At 39.9% G+C, this 17,491-nt stretch overlaps 1 protein-coding gene across 6 annotated transcripts in view; it reads left to right on the top strand.

Moving 5' to 3' along the window:
• AUTS2 (activator of transcription and developmental regulator AUTS2) overlaps positions 1-17,491 on the top strand; it is a 1,156,658-nt gene that overhangs the window by 217,765 nt on the left and 921,402 nt on the right. The window lies entirely within an intron of this gene.

Raw genomic sequence — 17,491 nt, forward strand, 5'->3', positions numbered from 1 at the left:
GAATCTTCTGCAGCCAACCTAGCGCCAGGCATATATGAGATGCTCAATACCACCCCTCTCCCACTTGTTTTGGATGACTAAAATAGTGGAATTGAACCCAGATTTACCAGCTGGTCATCTTTACTTAATCTCTGAGCCTTTTCCCTTCTGTGGTCCATGAGGGAACAGGTCCACAAGCAGATATTTTTATTATTTTAGGGAGGAGGAAGACACCCAGCTCTGAAACACTTGGAGGCATAAAACTGATCTTTGGTTAAGATCAACAGAGGTTTGCACAATCCTTTGTTTGCGTTTGTGTGTGCTTGCTTGTGTGCAACAGAGGTTTGCTCTGTACTTCATAAATTGTCAGGTAAAAGAGTAGTACATGTAGTGCCTTTTATTACCTCTTTAAGTCCTTACTAGTGTTGTGGGCCGTGTTTTGCTCTTAAACGCAAATAACTGATTTGTTAAGGGGAATTAGGGCCTCTTTTTATTCTTCTTTCTTTCTTTTTTTCTTTATATTTAGCCCAAGTTGCATCAGGGCCTCCAGCTATAATTATTTAGGGAGAATTCTGTGAACACTGGAGAGCACAGCCTGGGAGTTTGGTAAACTATTGTCTTTTGGTTTGCGGATTGAGCAGTACTGAGCATATCTTAAGTAAGAGTAGCCCCTTGCAGTCAAGGATTGTTTTATATAGTTAGTGTTGATTTTTTATCCAGAAGATCTCTTTAGTCTCCCACAAGGCTGTGGATTATCAGGGCAAGTACTTATTGTCTCTAATTTATGAATTAAAAAATTTGAGGCTTATATTGAGTGACCTGCTTTAGACGATAGAGCTGGGCCTTGAAACCACAGCTGTTGACTGTAAATCCCTTCAGTACACTGAGCTTCGGGTAGTGCTTCTGCTTGGATTAGAGCACCCTATAAATGTGACTAATGGCGTCGCAAGGTTCTGTTTGTCCTAGCTGTCGTAGTTTGAATCCTTTGTTTGCGTTTGTGTGTGCTTGCTTGTGTGTGTATCCCTATTAATATTAAGCATCTTGCCATTTGCCTCTGCAGAATACAGTTGGTAGCTGGGAATGTACATTTGACATAGTCAAGAGAGTGTCATCTTTTATTAACTGTTGTGATTCTCTCTCGCCAAGGAGCCTACTTTCACTTTTAGTCTATTGTGAATGTGAATATTCATATATAGTATTTTATTTCTAGGCAAAATATTTTTCCTAGTCTATGTTATTTGCTTTGAATGATAATGCTGAAAGCTTAATATCTTCAGTTTTAGAAGATGAAATTTTTCTGGGGTGGTTTGTGAATTGTTTTCATTCATCCAACAAATTATTGAGTGCCTACTAGTGTGCCAGGTGCTGTTTACTATTTTTTTTTTCATGAGGAAGATTAGCCCTGAGTTAATATCTTTGCCAGTCGTCTTCTACTTTATACTCAGGTCGCTGCCACAGCATGACTTACGAGTGGTGTAGGTATGTGCCCGGGATCCGAAGCTGCAAACCCAGGCTGTCAAAGTGGAGCACACTGAACTTAACCATTAGGCCATGGGGCTGGCCTCAGTGCTGTTTACTTTTCCTTCCATCTTAAGGAAGTCTAGAATAAAAATAAAACTGTACATATGTCAAGGGGAAAAGAGTGAACACCCATTTAGCTTCTGCTCCGTCTTTATCAGGCCAGTCTGGCTACTGAGCTTTATTGATTTCTTGGCTTTTGAGAGATAGTGTTTCTCCTAGTCATCTGATAGGCCCAGGGTAGGGAAATCCTCTTCTTGGTCTCCAGAAATGTCTCATGGAGAGGTGGTTGTGGCTGCTGGGATTTTGAAAAGAGCCTGCCTGGACTGTGTGCTCTCTGATTCCATCCTACTGTTTTCTCTCTTCCCTTTTACCTATCCCCCCTTCCAGGCAGAGCCTCTTTTTGCTTCCTGGTTCCTATATTCCAGAGAGACTGTTAATTATGCTTGAGTATAAGGAAAGCAGTGAGGATTGAAGATCTCGAATGCAGACAAGTAGTTTTTGTCTTGAAGGGCTGCCTCCCTTGAAGGTAAATAAAGCTTCTCTTTTTGGTAGGCATCAGAGGGAGCTTTTAAAATTTCATGGGAGGAGAAAAGGATTGTTCTGTCATTTATTTATCTTACTTGAGCTAAGTCACTGAAATCCTCAGTGGAATGTCTCTGAGATTGCTCACTCCAAGTTGTCTATAGCACCGTGGCCATTGTGTATGCTTATTCTCACTGAGGAAGCCCATAGCATGGTTTCCTTCCACTTCTGTACCTCTATTTTGTCTTGTCTCTTTTGTAGACAAGAGCATCCTACAGTAATTCTTTTGTATAAACCCCCATTCCTCAAATTATGTCACACAGCACAGGTTGTGAATAAGCATTCCATGAAGACTTGATCAGTGGGCTGGGAAACAGGATTGATATCATCTCTGTGGATATCAACACAAATCTGTCACTTCACCCCTCATCCTTGCTGGCAGAGCCCTGATTTCATTTAGGTGTTAACTTTTCATGTGGACTTGAGGTCAGAGGGTACATCTTGATTAGTCTAAGCTAATCATGATAATTCCACTCCTCATGCCAGTTAAAGGTCCAGGTCTGGCCAGTTTGACATTAGGGGAAATCTCGTATGGGCACTTCTAGAAAAAGTTTCCTTGCACTTGAAGAAAGAAGAAAAGTGTAGTTTCTATCTCTGTTTGTTGTCTGCATGTGGTGCTTTGAATTTGGCAGTAGCTATCTTTGAACCTTGAGCTGGCCTAAAGGGACAAACCAACATGGAGGGGAGAGCAGAGCTGAAAGAAAGATAGAAAGATAATATCTTTGATGATATTGTTGAGTTGCCAAATTAACCAGCATGGATTTGTTCTACCTCAGGACTTCCTGTTATGTGTGAGGAAAAACAATTCTTATTTAAGCTATTATGATTGAGTTTTCTGTTTCCTACAATCCAGTGCATTCTCACTGACAAACTGTCTTACCCATCCACACAGGATGGTTTGAGATAAAATTAGAAAATGATGAAAATGTTACAACATTCTGTACTGTTTAATGTCCTTGTACTTTGCTCCTCCATCACTTTTGCTGACACTTTTCTCCATAGCAAGGGGACAGGCCACTAGGATGAAAAGCAGCCATTGAAAAGTCTGTTTTGGGTGTTTTCAAGCATCCTTTCTATAACAATTGACAGGATAAAGAACTCTTAAAAGTTAGTATGAGGCAAAAATTCCTGATAAACTTGTTTCTCTTATTGTTGGAAAGTGACAAATAAAGTAACCCAATATATTTTCCCTTTGTCTTTTTTGCTAAGAAGCTCCAGTCCAACTGTAATGCTTAATAGTACTTCATCTAAAATTCCAATGTCCCTTTATTCTAAATTTTGCTAGTTGGTTTTATATAGTTTAGTTATTTTAACAAGTCACTAATCTGTATCACATTCTACACAAACATGTAGAATTTGAAAGTAAAAATTCTTACATCGCTTTACTCCATAACTGAAAGATACTTGGCTTTGACCCTTGACATGATTTAAATGACGATAGATTTAAGTGATGCTTTGTGACTGACTTAATTTTCAGGGTTTTAACTCATTTGTGAAGTTGGCTCAGCAGCCCTAAGAAGCATTAATATTTTGTGCAATATTTTCCAAAGATTGTTTGAGCCAATGGTAATCCTAAGGGTAGCCGTTGTGCTAAAATTCTGAGAAATAGCTCCAGGTGCCTGAAATACATGCCTTTCTTTTTTTCCCAGAGTAAGTCATATGTTGAGGTTGTGAGATGTGTATCTGGATTTAAGTTTCGTAGTGTTTTAAACCTTTCTTTTGTTTCCTCCATTTTTAGTGACAAGTGTTTTCTTCCTCTGTCATTTACTGAGAAGTAAGTATCAATTGAATGGTGGTTTTGAATAGGGGAATGGGTTCTCTGGAGCCGTGTATCTACCTGTTGGGACTGAGAATGTAATTGGTAGTTCTAGAATGGAGTTGCCATCACTGGCATATGTGACCCGTCACAAGGAAGGAAGATCCTGACCTCCTCAGCAGCATGTGCCAAGACGCAGAATGGCCTTACATCTTATAGCCTTGGAGGATACTGCTGACCCACTAACCAAAGGCTGGGTATTGTAGACCCCCCTGCCTTTCTCTCTCCTGGGTCAACTGGTGTTCAATAGCATAGAGACTTTCATGCTATGGACCTTTTCACCTATTCAGGTTGCCTCTCATGTTGCTCCTCACAAGACTAATAAATTTTCACTGATGTAACTCGATAAATCGACAGCAAGCTTAGAAGATAATGTCAGAGATACTTAGGAAATATAGTCCTTGGTTTTACTCAGAGATCCTTGCCATAATTTTGCCTTATAAGAGAGAAACAACAAGCACCTGCTACTCCCAGTGAAAAGTCATTAACTGTAAACTTCCCCCTGTTGCCTGAGGGTATAGTGGTAGAGATCAAAAAGGGGTTTTGTGGAGAAAGTCTTGGAGACAATAAACACTAATTAGTGGGCCATGTTGTGAGATGTTGCCTGGGAGTGTCTAAGCTTCAGAGAGTATATAATTTCCCTCCTGGATATTCACAAGGAACTCCTAGGATGCTTTGTTAAAAAGTTGGTAATCAGTTATTATTGTGCCTCAGTACTTCTCAAACTTGAGTTTGCAATAGAATTACCTGGAGGGCTTATTACAACACAGAAATGCTGGATTCCACCCCTAGCAATTTGGTAAGTGTGGAATAGGGCCTGAGAATTTGAATTACTAACAAGTTCTCAAGTGATCCCCAGCCTGTTGGTCTGGGAACCATTTATTGAGAACCACTGTTTTATCTGATCCTCTATCTCTTCTCGTCTCAAATCCATGCAGCAGGTATAAAATTGGGCCCTCCAAAAGCATTGACCTTCACTCTTGACCTGATTATTATAATTATAATTGGACTTCAGTTATAAAATAATGTTGATGTTACATAAAAATCATGTAAAAAGTAGATCATATTTGAACTTCAAGTTGATTGTAAATCTTAATGAAAGCTCTACCATATTGTCTGGATTCTTGATCCTGAAAAACCTTGCTTGAACTTGAAATTTGTCCTAGAATGTCTGTGAAAAATCCAGATTCTGAGAAGTGTATTATACACTCCACAGTAATTACACTCAAAAAATTACTCCACAAAAAATTATATTCACACTCAAAATCATCTGGAAGCTTAAAAAAAATGGTCATTCTTGGGCTCCATCCTAGACTGACTGAATCTGAATCTCTGGGAGGGAACGTGAAGAAATAGTTTGGAAAGTTTCTGCAGGGATTCTAATGGGCTTCTGGGTTGAGAACCAAAGTTGTAGGCCCATGGAGAAATAGGGGAGCAAGAAAGCTCTGGGAGGACCTTCACACTTGCTTCCACCTGCTGCTCTACCTTCTTTTCACTGTTAAACAAATTCCCATGTCGTTGTCCTCTGTTATACCTCCACTTCACCCTTCCTGTCAGGATGGCTAGCTCCATCACGTGTGGGTCATTGTCTCTGGACTTAGGAAAACAGTTCGATAGACTGTTCACCCAAATGTGTGCAGTGGAAGGCCTTTATTCTTAGAGTTCAAGTTATTTTAAAACGTTGTTTTGTTTGGGGTCTAAGTCACCTCTTCTGTACTTCAGTTTGAGCCTCTGTTCTCAGTGATCTCTAGTCTGTCTTCCTCACCGGAATAAAGGGAACAGTCAGGTGATGTTTCCAACACTTTCTGAGCCAACCCTTAATGCTAGAGGGAGGTTTAGGAAAGAGCCAGGCTCCCTCCTTCAGTGCCAACAGAATGAATGTTGTTGAATCACTTGATCCCAGCTCTGTGAAATAACGTATAGGAGGAATTTCAGCTTTATGACATTAATCTGATAAACTCTGCTTGCTCTGGCGTGTTACGTTCTCTCTGTGTTCCTCTGCTACCACTAGCATAACCCCAGCCTTATGTGTAGCAGCTAGCATGCAGGGCCCGAAACTCATACCAAGCCTTGTTGCAGACATCAAACGAGAACTACTTTAGAAAGCTCTGTGATAATGCTAGACACTTAACATTACTGCTGCTGGGCTCCTAAAAGGAGCCAGGAAGTGGCAGATCAGGAGAATCCTGTAAAATTTCCTTTTGAGCTTGGGCTTGAAGCAACCAACTGCTATAACCGAATACAGCAAAACCAGTTTGTCTTGCTTTTCTTACATCGTATGTTCCTGTTTCATCTTATAAGTTGTGTTGTCACTTTTCCTTTTCTCTCCCTTATTTATTTTTCCCATTCATATCTTTCCTCCATTTTTCTCTCTACTCCATCCATCTCTTCCCCACCTCTTCATTTTTTCTTCTCCTCGGTGTTCTCTCAATTCTCACTTTTGGAGAGCCAGGAGTCTTGTATAACTTGAGAATTAGCCAAACATTGGGGTTTTTACTTTTAGTGGACCTTGGATGGTTTCCTTTAATGCTCATTTTCAATCTCACTAATTTCTAAAACCAGCTGGCTGGAGAGCAAGCTGCAAAGAGCACCTGTGCCTTAGAACTCATCAAAGATAGTCAGAAACAAGGAAAAGAGAATTAATATCCTTAACCCATCTATAACCCAGAACATAGGAGATACTGATACAAAGGTGGCAAAATCTGTGGCGTGTCTGTGACAGTTTTCCTTTTTCATGCTCATGGCAAACATCATAAATAGATCTCAGAGCTCTGATCTTCTTATTTGTCTTAACCCAATACTCCAGGGAGTATCACCACTAGACAAAATGAATCCCTATCCCTGTTAGTGGAAGCTTAGAGGGAATTTTTGGCAAGGGGAAAATGTTACAGAACTAACCATCTTATGACAGAGCTCTGTTGATTCAGTGTTGAAGATTTGTTCCAATAGACCCCCAAACCATCATCGATATTGCAGCCCTTACCTTTACTATCTGTTAACCCAGGCATGTGACAAGAGGAAGTTTTCTAGATATTGCCATAGGGTAAGAATAAATTTAGTCAATTTGGGAAAGCCTATAGACTGATTCGGGGTGAATAGGGCATAATATTTAAGAGTTTTAGTGCAGGTTGCTGGTTTTATTGGGAGGTCAGTGGTTGGACAAATGTGTTTACTAGAATTATGTAGGGCACTTAAAGCGTTGGATGCTGTGTATACACCCCAGAGGTGAAGATGTTTATTAGTTCAGATGCACAGGTGGCAGTCTGATTATTGGAAGAGGATGAAGAGATTTGGCAGTATCAGAGTATGAGCACATTTGAGCAGCAGCAGCTCATTGTCCTAGAACGAATTGCCTCCTGGCCACGACTTATTGACATGCCTGATGGAAGGACTCAGCACAAGCCACCAAGTATCTGTTTCTTCAGTTGACCATCAGAATGCCTTAAATAATTGTGTGGGTAAGAAATGTCAGAGTGACAGACGTGGGTTCAAAGTCCTGTACATTTTTATATATCCACCTCTTGTCCTTCTTCTTTGTCTTGAACAAGTCAGACAAAACTAATATTTTCTTATATATAATATAAATAAATTCATGCTCAAACTGGTGGAGAAGGCATGTACCATGTTCTAGTTTCATGGATAGGCGGTAAGTGTGACATGTCTGCCAAACAGAAATTGCTCTCTGCCTTCTGTATTTGGGGAGACTGCTGACCACATCTCTGAAACAATCAGCTGTGGTTAAATTAACAGAAAATAGTACATGGACGTGAAACAAAATATATAATAGTTTTATCTTTATGCAGTAGATAAAGATATAGCATTCTAAAGAATTTGTGTAAATTAAATTATTTAAACTGGATTTAAGGACATTCACTGTAAAGGTAGTATATGGTAAATCCTTTTGTAGTGACTTCCCCCGCCCTTTTGCGTCACCATTTGAAAGCCTGCAATTTAATCTGTTTGGATAAGGTGGATTCTTGCATGGTTAAATCACTCCAGTTTATACTTTATTGGGGAGTAAATTACCAGACTAAGCTCCTAAAGGCAATGACAAAGAGCTTTGCCATAGGTGCTGAGGACACCTGCATTCACTTTCTGCACACATGAACTTTGTTTCCATCAGTCCAAATACTTGGAATCCTAGAAAAAAACTTAAAAACTTTAACGATAATAATGATTTTATCATTCACTCATTAATCAAAAGAAGTATTGAGCACTGTAGTGTGCCTGGAAGTGAAGGTGAGCAAAAATTTTAGAGTGATATGAACAATTTCTATTTTGAGCTCACTATAGTGGGGGAAACAGACAAGAAAACCAGTGATTAGTGCACAGTTAGTACCTGGGCTGGCATGATAGCTAAGAGGACTAACAGGGCTCAGTTATTTCATCTGAAAATGGGATAATAATAATCCAGGTCTACAAAGTTGTAATGAGGATTCCAGGAGACTAATGCACATAGTGTGGCGATTATGGTAATTGAGAAGTCATCAGTAATGATAGCTACCCTTATTGCTCATCCTTTGTTCCTTACAACAACCCTTTGAAGAGAGTAGCAGTTTTCTCTCTTTTGCAGATGCTCAGAGAGGTTAGTTTGCCCAGGGTTATCCAGCTACAACTTGGTAGAGCAAGGCTTTGAATCTAGATGTCTCTCTCCTGGTTACCTTTTGTTCTCTTTATGCTACTCTGGAGGCCCAAGATGATTCCTGCTGCTTCCTGCTTCCCCTGTTATCCCCTTAAGTGCCTCACTGAGAGGAGCCTGCAATTGCTTGCCCCTCCTCTCCCTGCTTCCTGGTTGTGCCATGAGTCACCAGGAGCCATTTGTGTCAGAGGGGGAAATGGGGGCTTGCTTATCACATGTAGCAATTTGCTGTGTGTTCTTGCTTATTTGCCGGGGACACCAGCAGAGAACTGTTCATCCAGAGGTATCGTGTTTGTTAAGGGACCACATGGTGTATTTTAAAAGCTCTTGCTCTCTCTAGCATCATCGATTGTGCTTTAGCATAAGAAATAAAGTGACACTGAGCCTTTTATTCATACTACACATGTTTTCCATTTAACTTTGACTGGTTAAATCTGGCATAAAATGGAAACTTACAAACCAGCCTCCCTTGGATGTATAGCTTCTCTTATGCTGTTTATGCTGAGGATCTTTACTGAACAGGGGGCTCAGAGAGGCGGCCTGCAGCTAGTGCTCTCGACTAGATTTTTTTCTTTTGCTTTTTTCTCTCTTGATGATGTAGGGGAGGAAGAAAAATCCTCTACCCTCTGGGTCCTTCTGGCTGGCGTAAGAATTAAATTGACACGAGACAGAATAACAGGAGAAAATCAAACAAAGCTTTATAACATGTATACATGGGAGAAACCCAGGAAAACTGAGTAACTCGAAGAATGGCCAAAGCTACCACATTACATACTGTTTTTAGCTAAAGACAAAAGAGGATGTTGGGGGTAGTGCTTTGGGACTTCACAGGGGAGGGAGGCAATTTACGTGAAGATAAAAATGCAAATGTTTGTTAAACAAGTATTTGCTGGGGCTCTATAGACAATGGGACCCTAAAGAGATCTTTTGATAAAAGTGGGCTTAGAAAGGACCCTCATAGTCTACTGATACCCAGAGTTATCTATGGTGATGGCCTGTGCTGGGGACAGGCATTGTCTTAAATTCTTTAGGCAGTTAGGGGGAAGGTCAAAGTTTCTTTGAGAGTCTTTTGTTCTTAAAAATAATCAAGCCAAAGAGACACATTTTGGGGTGGCCAATTCTGATCCCTGACAATGGCATGGATTGCCTTGTTTCATGAAGCTTGTGGACATGGGTAAATATTGAAGTGGGAGCTGGTATGTGATAACTGGAGAGGATATATTTATGTGCTCCCATATTGTGATTCAAGCTTTTTTTTGTTTGTTTTTTTGTGTTTTTTATTGTAGTAACATTGGATTATAACATTATGTAACTTTCAGATGTACAAAGTAATATATTTCAAATTCTGCGTATATTACATTATGTTCACCAGCCAAAGACAAATTACAATCCATCACCACACACGTGCCTAATCACCTCTTGCACCCTCCTCCCTCCCCTCTTCCCCGCTGGTAACCACTAATGCAATCTCTGTTACTATGTGTTTGTTTACCGTTGTTTTTCTCCTATACTGATGAGTGAGATCATACACTATTTGCCTTTCTCCCTCTGACTTATTTCACTTAGCATAATACCCTCAAGGTCCATCCACGTTGTCACAAATGGCCAGATTTCATCATTTCTTATGGCTGAGTAGTATTCCATTGTGTATATATATACACCACATCTTCTTTATCTATACGTCCCTTGATGGGCACCTAGGTTGCTTCCAAGTCTTGGCTATCATGAATAAGGCTGCAATGAACATAGGGTTGCATGTATCTTTATGCCTTTGTGTTTTCAAGTTCTTTGGATAAATACCCAGCAGTGGGATAGCTGGATCATATGGTATATCTATTCCTAATTTTCTGAGGAAAGTCCATACTGTTTTCCATAGTGGCTGCACCAGTTTGCACTCCCACAAGCAGTGTTCGAGAGTTCCCTTTTCTCCACATCCTCTCCAACACTTGTTGTTTCCTGTCTTGTTCATTATAGCCATTCTGACCCAAGTGAGTGATACCTCAATGTAGTTTTCATTTGCATTTCCCTGATAGCTAATGATGTTGAACATCTTTTCATGTGCCTGTTGGCCATCTGTATATCTCCTTTGGAGAAATCTCTGTTCAGATCTTTTGCCCATTTTTCAATTGGGTTGTTGGTTTTTTGTTGTTGAGGCATATGAGTTCTTTCTATATTTTTCATATTAACCCCTTATCTGACACGTGGTTTGCAAATATCTTCTCCCAATTTTTACGTGTCTTTTCGTTTGGTTGATGGTTTCCTTTGCTGTGCAGAACCTTTTTAGTTTGATGTAGTCCCATTTGTTCATTTTTTCTTTTGTATCCCTTGCCCGGTCAGACATGGTATTTGAAAAAATGATGCTAAGACTGATGTCGAAGAGCATACTGCCTGTGTTTCTTCCAGAAGTTTCATGGTTTCCGGTCTTACATTCAAGGCTTCAATCCATTTTGAGCTGATTTTTGTGCATGGTGTGAGATCGTGGTCTACTTTAATTTTTTTGTATGTGGCTGTCCAGTTTTCCCAACACCATTTATTGAAGAGACTCTCCTTTCTCCACTGGATGCTCTTGGCTCCCTTGTCAAATATTAGGTAACCATAGCTGTGTAGGTTTATTTCTGAGCTCTTGATTCTGTTCCATTGATCTCGGTGTCTGTTTTTGTGACAGTACCATGCTGTTTTGGTTAGAATAGCTTTGTAGTATATTTTGAAATCAGGGAGTGTGATACCTCCAGCTTTGTCCTTTTTTCTCAGAATTCTTCTGGGTATTTGGGGTCTCCTTTTGCTCCATGTAAGTTTTAGGATTCTTTGCTGTATTTCTGTGAAAAATGTTGTTGGAACTTTGATAGGGATTGCGTTGAATCTATAGATTGCTTTAGGAAGTATGGACGTTTTAACTATGTTAATTCTTCCCATCCAAGAGCACAGAATATCTTTCCATTTCTTTGTGTCGTCCTCAATTTCTTTCAACAATGTTTTATAGTTTTTGGTGTACAGAGCTTTCACCTCTTTGGTTAAGTTTATTCTTGGGTATTTAATTCTTTTTGTTGCAATTGTAAATGGGATTGTATTCTTAATTTCCCTTTCTGCATACTCCGTTGTTAGTGTATAGAAACGCAACTGATTTCTGTATGTTCATTTTGTGTCTAGCGACTTGACTATATTGATTTATTATTTCTACAAGTTTTTTTAGTGGGTTCCTTAGGGTTTTGTATATATGGAATCATGTTGTCTGCAAATAGGGACAGTTTCACTTCTTCTTTTCCAGTTTGGATCCCTTTTCTTTCCTTTTCTTACTTGATTGCTCTGGCTAGGACTTCCAGTACTACGTGAAATAAGAGTGGTGAAAGTGGGCATCCTTGTCTGGTTCCTGTTCCTAGAGGCATAGCTGTCAGTTTTCTCCATTGAGAATGATATTAGCTGTGGGTTTGTCGTATATGGCCTTTATTATGTTGAGGTATTTTCCACTGTACCGATTTTATTTAGAGTTTCATAAGCAGGTTTCATAGAGTATCATAAGTAGGCAATGTATCTTGTTGAATGCTTTCTCTTCATCTATTGAGATGATCATGTGATCTTTATTCTTCATTTTGTTAATGTTGGGTATCACATTGATTGATTTGCATATGTTGAACCATTCCTGCACTCCTGCAATGAAGCCCAGTTGATCATGATGTATGATCTTTTTAATGTATTCTTGTATTCGATTTGCTAGTGTTTTGTTGAGGATTTGTGCATCGATGTTCATCAGGGGTACAGGCCTGTAATTTTCTTTTTTTGTGTTGTCCTTGTCTGGTTTTGGTATCAGGATAATGCTGGCTTCGTATAATGAGTTAGGAAGCCTTCCCTTCTCTTCAATTTTTTTGAAGAGTTTGAGAAGGATTGGTGTTAAGTCTTCTTGTAATGTTTTGTAGAATTCACCAGGGAAGCCATCTGGTCCTGGACTTTTATTTTTGGGGAGACTTTTGGTGACTGTTTTGATCTCCTTACTGGTGATTGGTCTATTCAACTCTTCTACTTCTTCTTGATCCAGTTTTGGAAGGTTGTATGATTCTAAGAATTTATCCGTTTCTTCTAGATTATCCAATTTGTTGACGTATAGCTTCTCATAGTATTCTCTTATAATCTTTTGTATTTCTGAGGTGTCTGTTGTAATTTTTCCTCTTTCATTTCTGATTTTATTTGATTCTTCTCTGTTTCTTTCTTGGTGAGTCTAGCTAAAGGTTTGTCAATTTTGTTTATTCTTTAAAAGAACCAGCTCTTGGTTTCAGTAGCTTTTTCTATTGTTTTTTAATCTCTACTTTGTTTATTTCTGCTCTGGTTTTTATTATTGCCTTCCTTGTGCTGACTTTGGGCTTTGTTTGTTCTTCTTTCTCGAGTTCCTTTAAGTGCACTGTTGTATTCTCTATTCGGGATTTTCTTTGTTTGTTGAGGTAGGCCTGAATTGCTATGAACTTCGCTCTTAGAACCCCTTTTCTGTACCCCATAGATTTTTGGCACGTCATATTTTCATTTTCATTTGTCTCCACGTACGTTTTCATTTCTTCTTTGATTTCTTTATTGACCTGGTCAGCTTTCAGTAGCATTTTGTTTAATCCCTGCATTTTTCTGGCTTTTCTGATTTTCTTAGTGTAGTTGATTTCTAGTTTCATACCTTTGTGATCGGAAGAGATGCTTGGTATTATTTTGATCTTCTTAAATTTATTGAGACTTGTTTTGTGGCCTAATACGTGATCAATTCTGGAGAATGTTCCATGTGTATTTGAAAAGAATGTGTATTCTGCGGTTTTTGGATGGAATGTTCTATGTATATCTACTGAGTGCATCTGGTCTGAAGTGTCATCTAAGGCCAGTGTTTCCTTGTTGATCTTCTGTTTGCATGATCTATCCACTGGTGTCAGTGGAGTGTTAAGTCCCCTACTAGTATTGTGTTACCGTCTATTTCTGCTTTTTTTTTTTTTTTAAAGATTTTATTTTTTCCTTTTTCTCCCCAAAGCCCTCCGGTACATAGTTGTGTATTCTTCGTTGTGGGTCCTTCTAGTTGTGGCATGTGGGACGCTGCCTCAGCGTGGTTTGATGAGCAGTGCCATGTCCGCGCCCAGGATTCGAACTAACGAAACACTGGGCCGCCTGCAGCGGAGCGCGCGAACTTAACCACTCGGCCACGGGGCCAGCCCCTATTTCTGCTTTTATGTCTGTTAGTAATTGCTTTATACATTTAGGTGATCTTATGTTGGGTGCATATATATTTACAAGTGTTATATCCTCTTGTTGGATAGTTTCCTTTTTTATTATTTAGTGCCCTTCTTTGTCTCTTGTTGCAGTTTTTGTTTTAAAGTCTATTTTGTCTGACATAAGTATTGCTACCCCTGCTTTCTTTTCTTTGCCATTTGCATGCAGTATCTTTTTCCATCCATTTAATTTCAGTTCATCCATTTAATTTCACAACTGAAGTGTGTCTCTCATATGCAGCATATATATGGGTCTTGTTCTTTTATCCAATCGGCCACCGTATGCCTTTTGATTGGAGCAGTTAGTCCACTGACATTTAAAGTAGCTATTATATAAATATGTATTTATTGCTGTTTTCTTACTTTTCTTCTGAGTGTTTTAGCAGTTCTTATCTGTTCCTTTCTTCTTCTCTTGCCTTCTTCCTTTGTGTTTTGATGGCTCTCTTTCGTAATATGTTTGATTTCCTTTCTCTTGCTTATTTGTTTATTTGTTATAGGTTTCTCGTTTTTTATTACCTTGAGGTTCTTATATAATATTCTATGTATATAGCAATCTATATTTAGTTGCTAGTCTCTTTAATTAGGTCTGTTTCTAAAAGCTCTATTCTTTTACTCCACTCCTCCCACGTTTTATGTTTTTGAAATCATATCTAATGTCTTCTTTTGTGTGTATCTATCCATTGCCCTCTTATCATTGAAATAGGCAATTTTGGTACTTTTGTCTTTTAATCTTCATTTTATTTTCATACATTGTTGATCTGCTACCTTTACTGTATTTTTTCCTTTGCTAGTGCTTTTATTGCTTGTTTCTGTTTTTCAGTTTTGTTTTTTTTTTGGATAATTTTCTTATTCCTATTTGTTCTCTTTTCTTTGTTGCTTAAATAAGTCCCATCAGCATTTCTTTTAGAACTGGTTTCTTGGTGATCGACTCCTTTAATTTTTGCTCATCTGGAAAACTCTTTCTATCTCCTTCGATTCTGAATAATAACCTTGTCAGATAGAACGTTCTTGTTTCTAGGTTTTTCTTTTCAACAGTTTAAATATGTAGTGCCACTCTCTTCTAGCCTGTAGAATTTCAGCAGAGACGTCTACTGATAACCTTATGGACTTCCCTTTGTATGTCACTTCTTGCCTTTCTCTTGCCATTTTAGAATTCTCACTTTACCTTTAATTTTGGACATTTTAATTATAATGTGTCTTGCTGTCGACCTCTTTCGGTTCATCTTGTTTGGTGTGCTTTGTCTGCTTCCTGTACTTGGATGTCTATTTCCTTCCTCAGGTTAGGAAAGTTTTTACGTATTATTTCTTCAAATAGATTCTCTGCCCCTTTATCTCTCTCTTCTCCTTTTGGGACAACTATAATATGAATATTAGTGTGCTTGATATTGTCCCAGATTTCTCTTAGACTGTTCTCTTTATTTTTAATTTTTTTTCTTTTATCTGTTTTCCTTGGGAGATTTCCTCTAGTCTTTTGTCAAGCTCTGTGGTCCGTTCTTCCATTTATGCTGCTATTGAGTCCCTCTAGTGAATTTTTCATTTCTGGTCTTGTATTCTTCTTTTCTGATCCGTTTTTTTTAAAAAATGTTTTCTAGTTCCTTGTTGATGTTCTCATCTGTTTTCATCCAGTCTTCTCCCAATATCAGTGAGCATCCTTATGAGTTTTTGTTTGGACTCTGTCAGTTATATTGCTTATTTCTGTTTCATTTAGTTCTTTTCCTTGGGTTTTGTCTTGTTCCCTCACCTGGAACATACCCCTTTGCCTCCTCCTTGTGCCTCTTTCTCTGTGCTTATATCTCTGTATTAGGTGAGTCAGCTATGTCTCCTGATCTTGGAGAAGTGACCTTATGTAAGAGATGTCTTTTGAGGCCCAGCAGAGTGCTTCCTTCTTGTCACCAGTCCAGATGTTCTAGGGATGACCTCTCTGTTGGCTACATGTGTCCTTCTGCTGCAGCAGGGTTGCTCTTCTGCAGGTCCCTAGAGAGTCTAGGCTCTCCCTTCCTGGCTGGCTCTTTGTAAATCAAGTTTCGGTAATCCCAGCACCATTGGCTGCAAGGTCTAAAAGCACAGTCTTGTTGTAGTTTTTCTAGACACCCGGTGTGGCTAGTTGCTGGGCTCTGGAACTTACACTTACTGTAGGCCTCAGGCCTGTCAGCCTTGTTGTCACTGCTTTTAGCATTGCAGCTTAGTCGGGCTTGCCCCAGTCAAGGGAGCACCCAGTTGTTTCAGGATTTTGAGGGCGAGACTGATCCTGTTTGTGGCTGTGAAGCACAAGTCTTCTGCCACTGATAAGCCCCACCCCCCACAGGTCCACACACATCCTCAACACAGTCCTGGCCTATGCGTGCTTCCTGACCCCCTGGAGCATACCTAGTCGCCCCACTGCAGAGGCGCCCACAGTCTCCACCAGTGCCCCCCACAGTTCACCTGCTTCTCACACAGACCTTCCCCCACAGAGGCAGACACACTCACCTGTCTGTGGAGGATGAGGCACCCAGTCTATGGAGTCCAACAAGTAGCCTGAGTGCTTGCCATTGGGTGGAGCCAATCAATATGGCGGGTTGCCTTCCCTGGCTGAAGTGAATCAAATCTGTGCTCTACTGGATGTGGCAGAGCCCTGGGCTAACAGGCCAGGGGATGAACTCCAGTAGCATCTGCCAGCGTCCATGTCAGCACACCTCTACTTGGTCACAACAATGGTTGCTGCTAATGTCTCAGTCTCTGGAGAGGTCTCACCTCTCACCAAGGTTCACCCAGAGCGTACCACGTGAATTTTTTCACTGAAGGACTGTGCACCTTTCTTTCTGGTGATTTTAGGTTTCTCTCTGAGATGGGTGAATTTGTGCATGGGCCTTGTAAAGACCTGGCTTTTTTCGGCTTATTTCTGATAGCTGTTCTGTGGATATTCCCCGTTGTATTTAATGGCCTGCAAAGCCAGATATTATGACACTCAGTCAGTTGTGCTGAGTCTAAAGGATGCTTATAGCAGTAATGTTACCCCGCTAAGCTCCCCGCTTCTCCAGGGAAGGTTGCATACCTTAGGGTGGCTCCCGCCCAGCTGGCTGTGATGCTCCATGGCTTGCGAAGGTGGCTTTTCTTCTCTCCAGAAGGAATTTCTGCCTCTTCCACCTCAGTTAGTGCTGTCCTTTGTTGCGGGAGTTCCTTTTATCCAGTTTTAAGGTCTTTCTCAGGGGTAATTTTTTTGAGAATAGTTGTAATCTGGTTGTGTTCGTGGGCGGAGGTGAGTTCAGAGTCCTCCTGCGCTGCCATCTTGACGAGATCATCCTCCTGTTGTCCTAATTCAAACTTTTGTATTTTGTACATTTGACAAAACTGGGTGGCCAATGTTTGGAGTTTCCCTGAAGTTTGACAAATTTGTGGCTCTAAATTTGGGATGATTCTTAGAGATCGTGTATTTATTTTACAAATGAAGAAACAGATTTCAAGGGATGATGATGATATGATGATGATGATAGCAGTGATAGCACTAACACTTTTTAAGGCATACACTGTCCTGGCTGCTCTATGTATCACCTTATTTGATCCTTTCAATAACTTTATGAGGCAGACATTATTATTATCTCCATTTTACAGATGAGGAATCTGAGGCACGGAGAATTTCAGTCATTTGTCCAAGTCACACAGCTGGCAAGTGATAGAGCTGTAATTTGCATCCAGGCTGTCTGGATCTGTCAGAACCTTTGATCTCAGTTACCACACTGTAGCTTG

Source organism: Equus caballus, chromosome 13 (assembly GCF_041296265.1).
Source record: "Equus caballus isolate H_3958 breed thoroughbred chromosome 13, TB-T2T, whole genome shotgun sequence".
NCBI classification, from domain to species: domain Eukaryota; kingdom Metazoa; phylum Chordata; class Mammalia; order Perissodactyla; family Equidae; genus Equus; species Equus caballus.